The 19,787-nt window shown below is 39.9% G+C and overlaps 1 long non-coding RNA gene across 1 annotated transcript; it reads left to right on the forward strand.

The window, feature by feature from the left end:
* Positions 1 to 2,600: 2,600 nt before the first annotated feature.
* On the forward strand, positions 2,601 to 19,401 carry LOC120526933. The gene is made up of 4 exons (XR_005633239.1): positions 2,601 to 2,686; positions 13,350 to 13,380; positions 16,295 to 16,324; positions 19,317 to 19,401. It is a non-coding gene; the product is annotated as an uncharacterized LOC120526933 (long non-coding RNA).
* Positions 19,402 to 19,787: the final 386 nt, after the last annotated feature.

Consider the following 19,787-nt stretch of genomic DNA (forward strand, 5'->3'; position numbering starts at 1 on the left):
AGTGGATTCTCCATGATTGAAAGGAGCCTGCTCAGCGCCCATCGCTCTGCCACGGATGTCAAACTGTCCAGCTCCGTGCCTTCCTCACCAATATGTCCAGGTGTGTGGCATCCATCTTCTTTATGCTGCCTCACCAGCACACCAACACGTAGAAGAAGGCACACGCCACAAGCGTCTGATAGAACATCTGCAGCATCTTATTGCAGATGTTAAAGGATGGCAGCCTTCTAAGGAAGTATAGTCAGCTCTGTCCTTTCTTACACAGAGCATCAGTATTGGCAGTCCAGTCCAATTTATCATCCAGCTGCACTCCCAGGTATTTATAGGTCTGCACCCTCTGCTCACAGTCACGTCTGATGATCACAGGGTCCATGAGGGGCCTGGGCCTCCTAAAATCCACCACCAGCTCCTTGGTTTTGATGGTGTTCAGTTGTAGGTGGTCCATTATCCAACCCGCTATATCCTAACTACAGGGTCACAGGGGTTTGCTGGAGCCAATCCCAGCCAACATAGGGCACAAGGCAGGAAACCAACCCCGGGCAGGACGCCAGCCCACCGCTATATATATATATATATATATATATATATATATATATATATATATATATATATATATATATATATATATACAGTGCATCCAGAAAGTATTCACAGCTCATCACTTTGTCCACATTTTATTATGTTACAGCCTTATTCCAAAATGAATTAAATTCATTTTTTTTGTCAGAATTCTATACACAACACCCTATAATGACAACGTGAAAAAAGTTTACTTGAGGTTTTTTGCAAATTTATTAAAAATAAAAAAATTGGTAATAATAACAATAATCAATAATAAATCCTCCTCTCATCCCAGCAGCTCCATTACACTTCCTCCCAACTCAGGCTCAGTCTGCTGGCTTTCCCACAGTCCTTTATATAGTTTGTAACCCAGGAGGGATTCTGTCCTTCAGTCCATGATTCCATAGCACTTCCGGGTCAGAAGAAAACTTCTTCTTTTCTTCAGCCCGGAAGTACTTCATTTCTAACGTCCCCGTGACTAGGGAGTATTATTATTTTTATACATTGAGTAAAAATTTCATACCCTTTGATGTTCTTCCCATTTGGACAGTTGCTGGGCTGTATGAGAATTGCATTTTTGGTGGGCAGCCCTATTGGAGTACTCAGATACCACTAGAGGGAAATTCTGCCTGACCCAGAAGTACCTACATATTGTGTGATTGATCTGAAACTACTCCTATGTCTAAGATAAAAGGTGCTGCTAGACATCATCCAGGCAAGATGGAGTTGGGAGGAAGAAGACAAAGCTTGTGCTATGGTTAATATTACATTACTAGCAGTGTAAGCCCATGCTACAAAAAGCACAAGTTCCTAGAAACTATTGAAATCTTCAGAAAAAAAATTGAAATGTAGAGATGTCAGGGAAATGAAAGGAAATACTCTGGGCGTCTCTCTCCTAGGAGTTTTCATTTTGCCGACGTGCTGGCCTCGCTTGCGTATCCTCGAAAGTGGAGCTCTTACCCCAACTCCAGCTCTCACTTCCAGGCTGGACAAACATAAACACTTCCACTTGTGTATAAGATGTTTATATATACGATTATACAGAAGCCTTTTGTTAATGTACTTTTTAATAATAAACCTTTTATTTGAATCTGGGACTTCACTGTGGTTGTGTCTGGTAGTTTGGGGTTCTGCAACGCCCCCTACTATTCGCAGAAGGAGGACAACACCTCTGCTATTCATGGAGTACAAGGAGTAACGCCAAATGTTTATTCCACTTCAGCCACTGCTCAAGACAGGACATTCATTTCCAAGTTCAGTCAGGCCTGCTGCTTCTTCTATCTTCATTTTAATCAATATGTTTGAGACCTGCTCTTTCAAGAAATTTGAGAGCCTGAGCTCATACTAGCTGATTTATTTAGACATTTTGACTTATTTTACTGTTTCTTAGGTTTCTGAATTGATTATTTCAGAAGTAAAGGCGTCTTTGCACTTTAAAGTGCATAATATATTCTCATTTGTAAAACTAATGTAATAAACAGGGCGGCACGGTGGTGCAGTGGTAGCACTGCTGCCTCGCAGTTAGGAGACCCGTCTGGGTTCGTTTCCCGGGTCCTCCCTGCGTGGAGTTTGCATGTTCTCCCCGTGTCTGCGTGGGTTTCCTCCCACAGTCCAAAGACATGCAGGTTAGGTGGATTGGCGATTCTAAATTGGCCCTAGTGTGTGCTTGGTGTGTGGGTGTGTTTGTGTGTGTCCTGCCGTGGGTTGGCACCCTGCCCTGGTTTGGTTCCTGCCTTGTACCCTGTGTTGGCTGGGATTGGCTCCAGCAGACCCCCGTGACCCTGTATTCTGATTCAGCGGGTTAGAAAATGGATGGATGGATGGATGTAATAAACATGTGGCTTTATAAAAATACCTTTAGGTCTTAAGAGTTAGTTTTTGTGAATTACTGAGTAAGAGCCAAATGCTTTATTATTTACTCATCTTACACACCCATGCAAATTAGTGAGATCACATATTCATTTTATCATTGAATATTTACATAGTCTAAAAATATAAAAGTGTATAATATGCCCACAAATTTAGAGATCCTCAGACCTCATCTGCTGAGACAATCACCATGTTTGCTGTGAAAACAGTTTGCTTCTTTTCCACTATCGCTTTGCTTCTTGCAATGGCTGCTGCAGTGAGTATTAATGCTCTACTCCTTCCATATTTATGGGCAGTGTAGCAAATTCACTCTAAAAATGAAATACATTTTGCAGCGTCTTCTCAGACATAGCCACTTTCCACTTTCTGCAATAGTAAAGTGGAAAACTTTAATTCTAAAGTAAGAGCTGCTGTTGACATAGTTGCACCTGAAAAGACAGTTAAAAAATTCTCTAGTACTGTTATTCCATGGAAGACCCAAAGAGTGTCTGATTTAAAGAGAACATGCCGTAGAGCTGAGCGTCAATGGAGGAAAACTAAACTAACTATCCATTATGAGATATTGAAGGCTAAAATAACAGAATACAATAATACTGTCCGTCTTGAGAGGCGCTGCTATTTCTCTAATATTATAAATAACAATGCTAGTAATCCCAGAGTCTTATTTTCTACAATTGATCGTCTGTTAAACCCATGGAACACAAAGGAATGCCCCCAGAATACTTCCAGTGAAACCTGTGAGAACATTGCTGTATTTTTCAATCAAAAAATTAATGATATTAGAGATAACATAGTATATCTCCCCAACACTGCAGAACCTCCAAAGCCCCGGTACTCCATTATAAACAAATTAAATGCTTTCACCAGGATAGATTGACCTGAATTACATAGAATAATCTCTCAACTGAAACCCTCCACCTGCGTCCTTGACCCAATACCAACAACGTTTTTCAAAGAGATATCAGGCGTGCTAATTGACAATATTCTGGACATAGTAAATTAGTCATTAGATACGGGGGTCTTCCCAGACTGTCTTAAGACTGCTGTAGTTAAACCCCTGCTCAAAAATAATCTTGACCCCTCTGCCTTTAGACCCATCTCTAACCTGCCCTTCTTAGGTAAAATTCTAGAGAAGGCAGTCATTATGCAGTTAAATGACCACCTAAATAAACCTGCTATTCTCGATTTTTCAGTCGGGTTTCAGAACAAATCACAGTACAGAAACTGCACTCGTTAAAGTAGTAAATGACTTGCAGGTAAATGCAGACAGAGGCCGTTTATCTGTTCTCATCCTCTTAGATCTGAGTGCTGCATTTGACACCATTGATCACAATATTCTTAGAAATCGCCTTAGTCAATGGGTGGGCCTCTCTGGCAGGGTCTTAAATTGGTTTAAATCCTACCTGGCAGGGAGAAAATATTTTGTGAGTTGTGGTAATCAAATCTCAAAGACACATGATATCCGATATGGTGTTCCACAAGGCTCTATCCTGGGTCCGCTGTTATTCTCAATCTACATGCTTCCGTTAGGTCAGATTATCTCAGGTTACAACGTGAGCTACCACAGCTATGCTGATGACACACAGCTGTACTTATCAATAGCACCTGATGACATCGACTCTCTCGATTCACTAACACAATGTCTGGTATTTCTGAATGGATGAATAGTAATTTTCTCAAACTAAATAAAGAGAAAACTTAAATTTTAGTAATTGGCAATAATGCATTCAATGAGGTTATCAGAAATAAACGATGCATTAGGATTAAAAGTTAAGACGGAAATGAAAAACTTAGGGGTAACTGTTGACTGTAATCTGAATTTTAAATCGCATATTCATCAGATCACCAGGACAGAATTTTTTCACTTAAGAAACATTGCAAAAGTTAGACCTCTTATATATTTGTAAGATGCTGAGAAATTAATTCACGCATTTGTTTTCAGTAGACTAGATTACTGTGACGCACTCCTCTCAGGACTACCCAAAAAAGACATCAATCACTTGCAACGAGTGCAGAATGCAGTTGCTAGAATCCTAACTAGGAAAAGAAAATCCGAACAAATTTATCCAGTTTTGATGTCACTACACTGGTTGCCTGTGTCATTCAGGATTGACTTTAAAATTCTGCTTATGGTTTACAAAGCCTTAAATAATCTCGCTCCATCTTATATATCGGAATGCCTGACGCGTTATATTCCAAATCATAACCTTAGATCTTCAAATGAGTGTCTCCTTATAATTCCAAAAGCTAAACTTAAAAGAAGTGGTGAGGCGGCCTTCTGCTGTTATGCACCCAAAATCTGGAATAGCCTGCCAATAGGAATTCACCAGGCTGATACAGTAGAGCACTTTAAAACACTGCTGAGAACACATTACTTTAACATGGCCTTTTTATAACTTCACTTTAACTTAATCCTGATACTCTGTATGTTCAATTCTTCATAATAATTATTCACAGTGGCTCCAAAATCCATACTGACCCCAACTCTCTCTTCTGTTTCTTTTTCCGTTTTCTTTGTGGTGGCGGCCTGCGCCACCACCACCTACTCAAAGCATCATGATGCACCAACATTGATGGACTGAAAGCCAGAAGTCTACGTGACCATCATCATCAGGTCCTTCAATGAAAACCCTAAATACAAAGAGGACTGTTTGACTTATGTTAGGTAGATTGCCCAGAGGGGACTGGGCGGTCTCGTAGTCTGGAACCCCTACAGATTTTATTTTTTTTCTCCAGCTTTTGGAGTTTTTTTTTTTGTTTTTTTTGTCCACCCTGGCCATTGGACCTTACTTATTCTATGTTAATTAATGTTGACTTATGTTTATTTTTTATTGTGTCTTCTATTTTTCTATTCATTTTGTAAAGCACTTTGAGCTACATTTTTTTGTATGAATATGTGCTATATAAATAAATGTTGATTGATTGATTGCACACATTATTGTGTCATACATTTAATGTCTGAAATGGAGAAATTTGCCATTCATGCCCATCAATCTACTCTCCATAGCACATAATGACAAAGTGGAGATGTGTGTTCAGTAAGACGTGGAAACTGGTTTAGAAACTAACTCCAAATGAAACCTGAAATCTCACATTCATAGAAGTATTCAGACCCTTCATTCAGTACTTTTTAGAAGCCCCTTTTGAATAAATGTTTGAAAGATATTTTGTGTCAAATCTAAATGCAATCAAATGACCAATCAGCAGCAAAAGACAGGGCAAGGGCATCAACAGTTGGGGAAAGAGGAAATCCAATCACAAGTATGTTGTTCGTGGAAATTAGATGATGAACAGAAGGGAGTTGATAAGGCAGGGAGTCCACCATCTCGCCGAACGGGTGGAAACTGGCAATCGGAATTTATTCTCTTGCATGTTGAAAGAAGGGAAAAACAGTCTAATATGTGTTTATCAGAGAGGATATGAATAAAGAGCTACAAAGAAACCAAGCTTGGTGACACAGCGAAATGTTTTGCTGTACTCAGTATGTTAAAATTCTTAATAACACACACATTGAAAATTTAACTGCATTGCCTAATTTTACACATGTAAAAAGAAAACAACTTTAGACGACTTAATGTAAATATAAATATTTTCAGTAAATACCTAAAATGTATTTTTTTATCATTTTCTTTCTGGTCTCCTCAGACAACTCACTCCTTTGCTCTGTCTGGTCCATGTTCAGTGTGAGACAAACAATAACACCACACAGCAGGGTGACGACTTTTCTTCATTTAAATGGTCAGAATGACTGATTGCACAGTTGGAGACGTGTGGTACGAATTCATGAGAACAGCTTGTTTAATAAATCACTTGAATCCAATTATTATTTTTTTTTTCCAAGGGGTCCTGAACTAATGTGTCCAGGCCATTTCAGAATTTCTTTTTAGTAGAAGCACTACTTGATCTCTTTTCACATTTTCTTTGCTTTACTCCATGATATGTAAAAAAACATACAGGGACAATTGCTTTTTATGTCATCACTTTTCTGGGGGCATACAACACTTTTTCAATGTGCCAGAAGTAGACCAGCTAATGTGTCCACATCTGTATCATATTTGTGAAGAAATAACTTTAGCTTGAAAAATACCAAACTTATCCTTTACTAAACTCTTGTCTATGAATAGTAGTCGGGCAAAGCAGTTTTTATTATCCAAGTGTGCCACAATGGTGTGAAGTACACAGGATTCATAAAGTTTCAGAATATTTTAATGTTTTACACATTTTGTTATGTTCTTGTCTTATGCTAAAATCATTTGCATCATTTTTCTCACATCAAGCAACCCTCGGTATCTTGGAATGAAAGCAGAAACAGTACTTTAGACATTTTTGCAAAATGTAATAAAAATAATGAAGTGAAAGAGAATTAGTGTGTTAAAGAAGTAAAGAAAAAGAAAAGGAAACATTTTCAAAATAACGTAACATGATTGTCAATGTAATTGTTTTGCCACTGTTATGAGTGTTGCTGTCATATATATATATATATAACAAATGGAGCAGGAGACAGCAAAGAGGTTTGGGGTTCTCCGGCCCCGTATATTGTCGCGAATCCGTAGCAACAATGAAAACAAAAACAGGTCAAAATTATAAAGCATTTAAGCGTTCATAAGCGTGATGCCAACCGTGGCGTCCGCTGCCATTTTATAAGGGAGGAGCCGGAAGTGCAGGGATGCTGGGAAGGACCGTGAGGGAGGACGGGAAGGATGACGTCATCGCAAGATGGCGGAGGAAGGGCGGAAGTGCCGTACTGCGGTCAGCCTTCAGCTATGGCGGAGGGAGATCTTTTTTCCTATGAGGAAGCAGAGGGAGAAAGTTAGTACCCCGCCATTCCCTGCCGCGAACACGTTCTAGGTGCCGAATCCGTCCGCGCCTCCTACTAGCGTGCGTGACTATATATATATATATATATATATATATATATATATATATATATATATATGCATATAGCAAAATACCCGTGCTTCGCAGCGGAGAAGTCGTGTGTTAAAGAAGTTATGAAAAAGAAAAGGAAACATTTTAAAAATAATGTAACATGATTGTCAAAGTAATTGTTTTGTGTATTTGGCCGCAGCGTCACAAAGTTGTTTTCGTCTAGCTGCATCAGAAAATGTACCACGACGTCTGACACACCTCCTTTTTAGTGTTTTCTCACAGCTTGGATTGCTGCTGTTATAATCGGATATATATATATATATATATATATATATACTGTGGACTCGACCTGGGCACAGACAGGCGGACATGTTGTTTCTCAACCACCACACGTTTATTTACAACATTTAAAAATATTAAATTGGTCACACAGACCCAGTTCAGTGCACAAAACACCCCAACACACTCAGTCCTGGCCACAAATGCCTTCTTCGGGCTGCCTCCACATCTCCTCTGTGCTTCGTCCTGCTTCGTCCTGCCTCCTCCCGACTCCAGCGCTTAATGAATGGAGACGGCCCCTTTTATATAGTTCCTGGATGAGCACCAGGTGTTCCTGGCATTCCTCCCTTGGCCACGCCCCAGCATGGTGGAAGTGCCGGCTGTCCTCCCGGCAGCTCTCCGGGTGTCACCCTAAATCTTCCCCCCAGCACTTCCTGGTGTGGCGGAAGTGCTGGGGCAACAGGTCCCCAAGGCATTGGGGCACCTCCTGGCGGTGACCACGGGCCCCTACAGGGTGGAGATTCCATGGCCTGTACCTGTGGCCCCCAGAGCAACCAGGAAGGCGGCCCCCACATGATCCAGGGTGGGTTTTGACCCTCTTCCGGTCCCTAACGGCGTCCCGGCCGGGTCGTTGCCCCTGGCATCCCTGACAATACATATATACATATCAACATATACACACACATATATATATATATATATATATATACATACCTATCCACATTATATATACACATACATACACACACACAAATTATATATATGTGTGTGTGTGTGTGTATGTATGTATGTGTGTGTATATATAATGTACAGTAGATAGGTGTATGTGTGTATATAGTATATGTGTGTTGTCATGCATGCGCGACTAGGAGACCGCGGATGGATCTTAAAACACATCAAAGGACGTTCGACTGCGGGGAATGGCGGGGTACTAACCTTGTTTCTTTGTTTTCCAGGACTAAAGATGCTCCGCCATAAGACCTTGCCCGCAGTACGTTCACATCCACCCTTCCTCCGCCATCTTCTCTGACGTCAGCAGTCCCATCATCCATCACTCCTCCTTCCCAGCATTCCTGCACTTCCGGCTCCTCCCATATAAAAATGGCCGACGCCTAGTATGGCGTCGCGCATGAATGTATTTTTCTTGTGTTTTGACCCTGCATTATTTTGTTAAAGAGTCTGGAGTGTCGACAATATAAGGGGCCGGAAAACCCCAAACCTTTTTGTTGTCTCCTATTGAGTCTTTTACAGTGTATATGTAGATATGTACACAGGTATATATATATATATATATATATGTGTATATATATGTATGTGTCTATATGTGTGTGTATAGCTTTGGTCACTGAGTGCAAGGGAAAAAAAATAAAATGTAGTCTAAAAGTCATTAAACAGTAAAACATTAACGTTTTAAGAAATAAAGCTACATTGAGCACTACTGGATTGGTTTCGGGTAAACTACATTTTAAAGACGGTGTAACACAACAGGTAAGTAGTACTATCAGCAGCTAAAATGTATATGGATGATCTCTCGGTAGTAGATCCCTTTTGAAAGGCGCTACACGACGGCTGTGGTATAGAAATTACATTTTCTATGTGTATGTCCAAATTTCTGCCTTACCGGCATTACCAGCAATTAAAAGAAAATCATTTTTGTGTCCTCTGCAGTGTTAAGAGAGAAGCTTTGGTTTGGGATAAAAGGAAAAAATTTGTAAAGAAAGGAAAGTTGCCTTTTTCTTTTATATAGTGTAGAGAGATGTGTTCGCTGACGATATGAGCGCCTTTTGTGGAGACTGGTGAGACGTTCCTGCCATTAACAGGCTGGGATGGCACTGTCGGTCCTCCACTCCTGTAAGTGCGAAGTGCCTTAATATTAGTTTGCCGCAGTCTAGAAAAGGGATCCCGTGTTTGCAGTTGTCTGGGCTATAGCTCAGGGGGAGGAAGAAAAAAATGAAAAGTGCTCACTTTGACTTAAGGCAGAAGTGCAGTCACCGTCTCAAAGGCCGGCACAGCTATGCGCGCGCGCACCGGCTGCTCGACTTTTGCAGGGCAGGAGACGACACTTTTTGCAGACACGTTCACAATATCAAAAGTCTCAGCACTTTTTGGAGGTCATTCATATATATATATATATATATATATATATATATATATATATATATATATATATATATATATATATATATAATTGATCACCCATTGGCCTCGCTCACTGAGTGCAAGGGGAAAAAAAATGTAGTCTATAAGCTATTAAACAGTAAAACATTAACGTTTTAAGAAGTAAAGATACACTGAGCACCAGTGGAGTGGTTTTGGGTAAGCTACATTTTAAAACCGGTATAACATAACAGGAAAGTAGTACTAACCAGCTAAAATGTATATGGATCATCTCTTGGTAGATGATCCCTTTTGAAAGGCGCTACACGACGGCTGTGGTATAGAAATTATATTTTCTATGTGTACGTCCAAATTTCTGCCTGTGGTAATGTGCCTTACCGGCATTACCAGCAATTAAAAGAAAATCATTTTTGTGTCCTCTGCAGTGTTAAGAGAGAAAGGCTTTGGTTTGGGATAAAAGGAAAAAAGGTGTAAAGAAAGGAAAGTTGCCTTTTTCTTTATATAGTGTAGAGAGAGGTCTTCGCTGACGATATTAGCGTCGCGGTGGGTCTCGTGTAGACTGGTGAGACGGCCCTGCCATTAACTGGCCGGGACGGCACTGTCGGTCCTTCACTCCTGTGCTTGTCTTCATAATCCAACCTGACGACCTCATAATCGTATACGTGTAAAAGAAAGTGCGAAGCGCCTTAATATTAGTTTGCCGCGGTCTAGAAATGGGATCCCGTGTTTATAGTTATCTGGGCTATAACTCATGGGAAGGGGGAAAAAAATTTAAAGGGTTTACTTTCACTTAAGGCAGAAGCGCACTCAGTGTTTCAAAGGCCAGCACAGCTACGCATGCGTGCGCGCGCGCGCCGGCTGCCCGACTTTTGTAGTATTTTTGCAGTGCAGGAAATGTCACTTTTGGCAGACAGGTTCACGTGAGCAAAACTCTCCACCCTCTTTAGAGGTCTTGCTTTCTCTGCGTACTGCGTTCATAGTCAGTTCGCGTGAGCCGCTCGGAGTACATGCATCGAAGCTTCTGAGCTGTGCCTGTGCTATCTCGTGCGATCTCGCGATGTCCACGCCGTTATTTAATGTTAGCTAAGAACCGGCACTTAAAAGTTTCTCGCTACAGCAATTTTAATTCCATTACAAAGTGATCCAAAGTCTCGTTTATACCTCGTGTCTTCTCATTAAACTTGTATCTCGCAAATAAAGTATTCAGCCTTTTTTTTTCAGCACACTTTGGGAGCTCTTCCTTCTTTTCTACGTACTACGGTCACAGTCAGTTCACGTGATTACGTGGGAGGCGTGATGATGTCACACGCAGCTCTGCCCCCCACGGCCATCGAGCTAACGTTCATTACAGTATATGGAGAAAAATAGGTTCCAGTTATGACCATTATGCGTAGAATTTCGAAATGAAACCTGCGCAACTTTTGTAAGTAAGCTGTAAGGAATGAGCCTGCCAAATTTCAGCCTTCTACCTACACGGGAAGTTGGAGAATTAGTGGTGAGTCAGTGAGTCAGTGAGGGCTTTGCCTTTTATTAGTATAGATCAGTGAGATGTTTGTACACCTTGTTTTGAACCCACCTGTGTTGAATTCATTTGATTTGATTGATTAGGAAAGACACACACCGGTCTATAAAAGGTGTCACAGAAGTGGTAGACCTGTGGCTAAGGATCTGCACTGGTATCTGGAAGGTTTTCAATTCAAAGCCTGCTTGAAATTTTCCAATAAAACACCTAATGGACTCTCAGACTGTGAAAAACAAGAATTTCTGGTCTGATGAAACCAAGTTCAGCATCATGTCTGGAGGAAACCAGGCACCACTAATGAATTTCTGAATTCCAAAGTATAGTGGTGGCAGTATCATAATGTGGGGCTGGCAACTTAGAATAAAAAAGGTTTAAAGGAAAGCTGAAACAAAGTACAGAGATATCCTTAACACTAGAATTCCCTTTAGCCTACGAAAAAACTTGTAATCCTGGCCCACCTTAAAAACCTTCGCACCTCTTCGTCAGCTTCTTTTGTGTTGCAAATGTGTCGATCAGCACAAGCAGCCTGCTATCCCATCAACCTCACGACTGCAGCTAAATTCACAAACAAAGATTCTCAGTGCTCAGCGTTTATCTTGCAGTGAAATGCTGGAGTTGTAGAGGGTAAATAATACCTTGTCATTTGGAATACATGCATTTCATGTTTGTTCCGTGTCTACAACAATCTTTGCAAACACATTGTTAAAAAAGAAACGTTTTTTATGTTTTATTAATAAATTACAAAATTTAGACATGAAGTGTATAATGCGTGAAGCCTGAAGTCCAAATATCAAATAAACACTTTCACAAAAGGTACAATTATCACAAAACAAGTGTAATTTTATTCAAGAATATAACAGACGAAAAAGAAAGCACGTTAGGGTAGGCTGTTGATATGCCAGCTTCTGTGGTTTAGCGGTGAGAACTGCTGACTTGTAATCAAGAGATCACTGGATTGATCCTGACCGCCTGCCAAATATCCTGTTTTGAGTAATGAGGTGCTCTTATTGTTAATATTATACAATAAAAACATACATTTGATTTGCGTCTATAACAGCCTATGTAAATTTATTGTACTTGTAAAACTTAGCGTTTTTTTTCATTTTTATTCTCTCAGTCACGTTCACGCTCCCACAAAAAACCCCACCCCCAAACCCCTGATCTGATGCTGTTTTCAGATAAAGACGTGGTATAACAACCTTATTTTATTATACCGCCTCTTTATTTGAAAACAGTGTCAAATCTTGTGCATGAACGAGACTGGGACTGGGAAAACTGTGGACGCCGGTGTCAGTGGTGTGCATGACTGGGTATGATTGTGGATGTGAATTTTATTTTATTTAGTTTAATTCTTCAGTGTTGCTGCTCACGCTGAATTAGTATGCACCTTCTGGTCCATGATGTCAAAGCTGCACTGATAAAAGAGAGAGACATACGTATATATGACATTTGAAATAATTCATTTTATGACCTGTATAACACATAATATATTACCTGTAAGTACTGAGTAAAGGGTATACATTCTTACAATAATATACTACTTCAGATTTGTATTTTTCATTATTTTGCAAAAATGTATTTTTCACTATTAGTCATTCTGGGATATTGGGTGTTACTTGATGAATAAAAAATTAGTTTAGATGATTTTAACACAAGGCTGCAACTTAGCAAAATGATAAAAAAAAAAAGTGGACGGGTCTGAATACTTTCTGAATCCACCATACAAGGGAATTTATTGACGTGTTGATGATGATATTCCAGAGGTCTACATTTCATTTAATTTTCTATATGTCAACTTCTCAAGGAATTTCATTGTTTTCTTTTATAATGGTGTAATTGTTGTTTTCATGGAGCAGGTGTGGACATTAATTCTGTGACTAAGGTCTTCAAACGGCAAGCATAAATGGCAGCTAATTGATCACCACAGGCTTTTACGTCACATATTATGGAGCAGCTGCTCTCTTACAGCTGTGAACATCTCTCAGTCATCTGAGTGCCCATCAGGGATTCTTTATTTTTTATTTAATTCACTGTCAATGTTCAGTGTTTGTCATGTGAAGTTACCACTGATATAGAAAACCAAAGTCCAGTTCTTTAGTCTTCTGATCAGTGAAATATTTTTTTCTTTCAGGGAGCTCCGGATAGGATAGTCTGCCTACCAGGTAAGAATTTCATACATTACAGTATATGAACCTTGTAATAATTTGAACTTATTATTCAATATGGTTTGTTTAGTAATGAGTTCCCATGAGATTTTGTGATTAAAGTAAAGCACATACAGTGCTCTCCATACTGTTTGGAACAAAAACAAATTTTGATTTGATTTCCTCTTTTGCTCAACTCAAACAATTCAGACGTGATTTTAGTGCACGCTGTAGACTTTCACATTAGTGGCTTCTCGTACATATTGGTCATACAATTTAGAAATGACAATTTATCTACATGGTCACTCGATTACAGTGCACCGTAATGTTTGTAACTCAGCAATGGCAGGTCTACTAAAGCCGTCATTTTTAGGTCTTTGTCACATATTCCTAACATGCAATGACTACTTGAAGTCTGCGATTCATAGACATCACAAGGTGCTGAGGATCTTCTCTTGTAATGTTCTGGCAAGTTTGTAATGCAGCCATCTCATCAGCCCCTACTTATTTTGTCAACTTTCAGTAACAATGGGCAAACAAAATATTCCTTGCACAGATAATAATGAAATGAAAAATAACGGGAACAGGGTGATGTCCTGGGTCTTCCTGGACAGGCCTTGTCTGTTAACCGGAAATACGTCAGCTGAAAAGGCGCCACCTGATAAAAGCCATTTTTAATATCTGTTCTCCAATTATGAAACATTTTTCAGGATTTCTCCTTACTTTCTGTCTTCTTAATCCTCTTCATCTTTTCCCACTTCAACGTGGGGGTCAGTGTGATTTATTAACCTTCTCCATTCTGCTCAGTCCTGCACCTCCTCCTTAGTCAGACTCCATTCATTCAGATCTTCGTTTACTTTATCCATCCTCCTCCACTTTGGCACCCATGATTTTCTCTTCCTTCCCCCACCTTTCTTTTACCATCATATTCATTGTCTCTCCTCATCATATGTCCATAGCACTTCAGCCGACTTTAATGAACTTTCTTAATTATTTCTCCAGTGTTTGTTGTAAGCTTTAATTGTCTCATTTCTTATTCTGTCCTTTTTTGTATTTCCACACATCCAGCTCAACATTCTCATTTCTGCAACATGTAACTTCTTCACCAGTTCCTGGCCAATCCTCCATCCATCCTATTCTGTTGCCTTTCCAGTTTTCATTATTTTTAGTGCCTCCTTTACTTCCTCCATAGTTACTCTTGGTACTTGTCCTTCATTTGGGCCTCCAACCCCTAATGGCACCCTTGGATTTTCTTCATTCCACAGCCTTTCACAGTTCCTCTTCCATCTATTCTTGATCCTATCATGCTTATTTAAGACCACACCCTGTTCATCTTTCATCTGCTTTATCTGACTAAAATCCTTCCATGCCTTGTTCCTACTCTTTGCTATGCTAAAAGTGTTTTTTCCTCCACTTTTCTCTCCAGTTTTTCACGCAACTCCTCCAATGTCTGTCCCTGAACTCTTGCCACTGCCTGCTTGTTCGTCTGCCCATTAATTTATTTATCTTCCTCCCTCAGTGGTGGTACCAGGTCTTCTTTTTCTCCTTCTTAGCCTTTATCACATCCTCAACCTCTCTGTTCCACCACCATGTCTCTTTGTCCCTATTTGGGCTCCTTCCTGTCGTCTTATCCCAACATCTCTTCAATTTCTCTTAATTCAACTTTGCTATTCTTCTCCCTCCATTCCTCCACACTCTCTCAAATGACTGTACTTCATTTCAAACTTTCTTTCTAAATCATCCCTGGTGCTGCTTGCTCTGGTTTTATTCTCCTGCTGATTCTGATCTCCCAGTCCATCACTACACCTGACTCTGACGCACCTGGATGAAGTCGAACAGCTCCTTTAATCTTAGACCTGAGAGTACTTACAATGTCCGGGCAGATCCCATTTATAGCACTCCAAGTAGAAGTTCCACAAAGTAGCAATCATGTATCCCTGCAGTAACCCCCTGGCCAACCCCAGGGAATCTGACAAGCCTGTCTTATTGGCCAGCATGCCTTGCGAGTGTCAGTACAAGTAGTGCCAACAAGGGATGCTGCCATCTAGTGGGGAGCAGGTATTCCTGATAGGTTGTCTCCTAATATTCTTACATCATACTGCCTCATGTGCGCCGTCCATCACACCATCAAATCTGGCAAATCCCAGTCAATGTTCCAAGATTTAGTGTCCCCACTTTTACCTTTAACTTGCACTTTTCTTTTCTCTCCCCACTCTTGTTCTTCTTTTGCTTCTTCGGCACTAACTTCTTTAGCTGAACCCACCCTTGGCCTGGTAGCCCTTTTTTTCAATTCAATTCAGTGTTATTACAGAATAAAGGTTCTGTAAGCCTATGGAAAAAATGAAACTGCGACCTTCTGCAATCAGACACAGCAGCGATGATTTGCCTAGTGATGTAAAAGTGGCTCCGTCCTTTGGATGAGACATAAAATCGAGGTCCTTGATTCTCTGTGATCATAAAAGATCCTTCGTGAAGAGCAGGGTGTATCCTGATATCCTGGCTAAATTGGCCACCAAGGCCTTGTCATTCTGGCCCCCTAATCATCCTCCATCTCTAATTGGCTAACTATCTCTCAGCACTTCACCATCTAACAGCTAATGTGTGCTGAGCGTAATGGCACAAAAGTGGCGGCAGTCGCATCAACCAGATGGATGCTGCACATTGATGTTGGTTGAAGTGGCTCCCCACTCACTACGTAAAGCACTTTGAGCAGTGAAAAGCACTATATAAATGTAAAAAAATGTTATTATTGTTATTACTAGTGGTTGGTGAATTTACTGGGTCTCATAAATTTCATGCTTTTCCTATGTCCACTTGAAGTGTAGACATTTTCAGTCAGAGATTTTTCATTTATTTGTGTTTAATTTATTCCTAAGCAGAGTGGTGGACATTTTTTTCAGAGTACATCATTTTAATTTTTTCTTTCTTTTAGGCTGCCTCCCATTTGCATTAACCTGTAAAGGTAAGGCACTGAGTGTGAGACACTATATGACTCTGTTGTTCTCTTTTCCTTTTCTGTGTCCCAGTCAACTTTGGTTATCCTCCTTTGGCATGACAAAAATGAGCAAAAGGGATTGAGCTTTATTGTCAGCAACTCAAAAATGAATTGTGTTTAACAAAAATATGAAAATGCCGACATATTAACAGAATTACAGTAGAAAGTAAACATCTCGTGTCCACTGAGGTAATGGTGCAGATTTAGTGCACATCTTTCATGCAGTTTGTTTTGAAACAGTCACCAATGCACATAGTCACTGTTCAAGTAAATGTCGAAAGAATTTTTTTTTGTAAAATATTTTTATGTTGCCTCTGCATGACAGGAGTCACACATGCACACCAGAGTGTCTTCTTCCAGTCTTGCCTATATAAAGTAATACCACCCCTGGAAGAGAGGGGGCGCTGGTGGTGCCAGTCTTATTTCCTTCTTCCATCACAGCCTTGAGTAACCATCCCTTGTTGGCACCGAAACAAAACAAGCCCCTTCCCTTCTTGTCCAAAATAAAAAGAGACCTTTGACGGAGGATGGCATCTCGTTTTAGATGTTGACCAGGCTTCTGCTCTACCCTGAGCCAGAACAACATCCATCTGAAATGGTTGATTGAAAGAATAATTTTTTGACAAGAAAACACACATTAAAGTCCTTTAGTTTTGTTCCATTGCTTGCTTCTTGTTGAAATTAAACAGTTTTTTCTACCCACTTGGCACCCCAAGCAGTCTACTTTTATTCTGGCACCTTTATTTTGCCCCTCTACACAGGGTAGAATGTTAATACCTACATGATCAACGCTGCCTGTTGTGTTGTTTTGTAACCTACCATAGCACCAGGCTTACTTCCACATTTTCCCCAACATGCACATTGACAGTTGCTGCATTGTGATCAGTGTCTGGGAGGCAGACGTCTTTTTTGTCCTTCCACTTCATTGAAATCATTGTGCCTTCTTGCTGCACAGACACTGCACCATGTTTCAGCTTGGTGTGTTCATGTGACTGGAATGACCAGGTATATCATGGCACTTCAGTCATACAGTGCTGTATACATCGGTTTTTGTTTGAAGTAAAATCACACACAGTTCAGGTGTAGAATAGAAACTGTCCTTCATTATACAGTAACCTTCATCAAGAAAAGAGTCTGCCAGTCACAGCACAGATGATTTAGAAAAGCCGTATTGACTCTATTTGCCATCTTAGTTGCTCCCTTTACTTTTGTAACGTATCCAGTTCCACACGTTCCCAGAACTTGCTTTGTATACAATGTAGAACTTAAAACCAAATCATTCACATTGAGAATGAAAACATGGAAGAAAATATTACGGAAAAAATTGAGAAAAACATGGCAAGAGCAGACATTTTACTGAACAGTCAGCATGAGTTCAAAAGAGGAAAGTCGTGTTTCACTAACAGGCTGGAATTCTATAAGAAGGGAACAACAAGATACAATCAGAGTGGAGTGTATGATATTATTGATATTGACTTTAAGAAATTATTTCAAAACGTGATTTATGCTAATGTTCAGGTTGTGGTGTGTAGATGTGTGTAGAATTGGCTCAGACACAGGAAGCAGAGGATCATGGTGTGAGGAAACTTATTAGAACTGGGTGATGTTAAGTGTGGTGTCCAGCATGAATTTACACCAAGGCCGTTATTTTTAATACATGTATATATAAATTTATCATATAAATGATTTAAATATAAATAGTAAGCTACTTAAGTATGTAGATAATGCCAAGCAAGGTGGAGTGCCAGATAATCAAGAATCCATTGAACCATCACAGAGGGACTTGCACAGCATACACGCTAAGGCAGATTCGTGGAAGAGGAAATTTAATTCCATTTAATTAGGAAGTAAAAATTTTTGGCTTGAATACACAATAGGAGGGTCACTCGAGGACACTAAGAGACTTGTCCTTAAGCCAGTTCAGCTTTATTTTTGTTGTACGTTTCAAGTCATTGTAATGCTGAATGGTGAACCGTCACCCCGTCTAAGGTAGCATTCATTCTGGAGCAGGTTTTCTTCAAGGCCCTCTCTGTATTTTGTTGCATTCATCTTTACCTCAATTCTCACCTGTCTCCCTGTCCCTTTGAAAAGCATCTTCATAACATGATAATACCACCATCATGTTTCACCATAGGGATGGTATCAGGCAGGTTCAAAGAGTTCAGTTTTTGTCTCCTAAGACCAGAGAATCTTTTTCCTCAGACTTTAAGGGCACTTTAAACTGTCATATGCCTTTTACTCAAGTCTGATTTCTGTCAAGCCTCTCTACCATAAATGACTGATTGATGAAGAGTGGTCGAGGTAGTCATCCTTCTGACATCTTAGCAGATGACCATTGGATTTTTACTGGACTCTCTGTCTAAGACCCTTCTTGCCTTGTCACTAAGTTTGGCCAGACTGCCACCTTTAGAAAGAGTTCTGGTGGTTGCAAACTTCTTCTATTTCACATTTCATTAGGATTTTTAAAAATCGGCAAACTGTTCTTAAAAATATGTTCTCACTTTGTCACTGTGGGTTACTGAATGCAGACTGATGGACAAAAACGGACAATTTATCATTGGAAATGAAGTCTACAACACCATAAAGTGCGTAGAAACTGAAGGGTCCTGAATACTTTCTGAATCCAGTGCATTTTACGTAGAGTTCAAGCAGCTTAGCTATTTGCTAAACAAGCAGGCTTGATGGACTGAGTGGTCTCATCTTGTTTGCTAAATTTCTTAGGCTTCTGATGTTTTCTGCAAATTCATCTTTGTGTGAATCATTTCACTCTTTTTTACTCAAGTTTGTTAAAACATCTTCTCTTGTGTGTCATAACCCATCTTGGTTCCTACGTCTCATTCTCTCGACTGACAACTGGCTTTTTTGTCCATTTGATGTCCTGCAGTCCATTTATTGAATGTTTAGTTGTTATGTTTGCTGTAATCTGCTCATTCATCTTTTGTTTCTTGTTTCTTCTCAGATGAAGAGACGCCAAGGATCCAGTGAAGCCTTTAATCATTAAAATCCCTGTATAGTCAAATTTTAATAAAGTAGTCATGCATACCTATTCCTTGCATCTTCTTTTGTCAATCCAGATTGATAACATAGATTTGTCACTCTGCCATGAGGTCTCTTATGGATTCTTTTGATTTCAGAGATTTCTGTGAGTGATCACGTTTTTTGGCTATTATAGAACCACTAGATCATTGCTATAAACATGGAGAGAAGGTTAATAAGATCTTAGCTCAACAAATCCACAAGCATGAAGTTCAGAATGAAATATCTGCCATCACCAACAAGACACAATCTAATATGTTTTAGATACATTACAGATACCAGGGGTAGATACTCAGTGCAGAGGAATTGCATAAACCTCGGACACTATCAGAATTACTAGAAGCTATTATATCACTTCAGAGTGGGAATACACTAGGCCTGGATATCTAACCTG

Source organism: Polypterus senegalus, chromosome 3 (genome assembly GCF_016835505.1).
Source record: "Polypterus senegalus isolate Bchr_013 chromosome 3, ASM1683550v1, whole genome shotgun sequence".
NCBI classification, from domain to species: Eukaryota; Metazoa; Chordata; class Cladistia; order Polypteriformes; family Polypteridae; genus Polypterus; species Polypterus senegalus.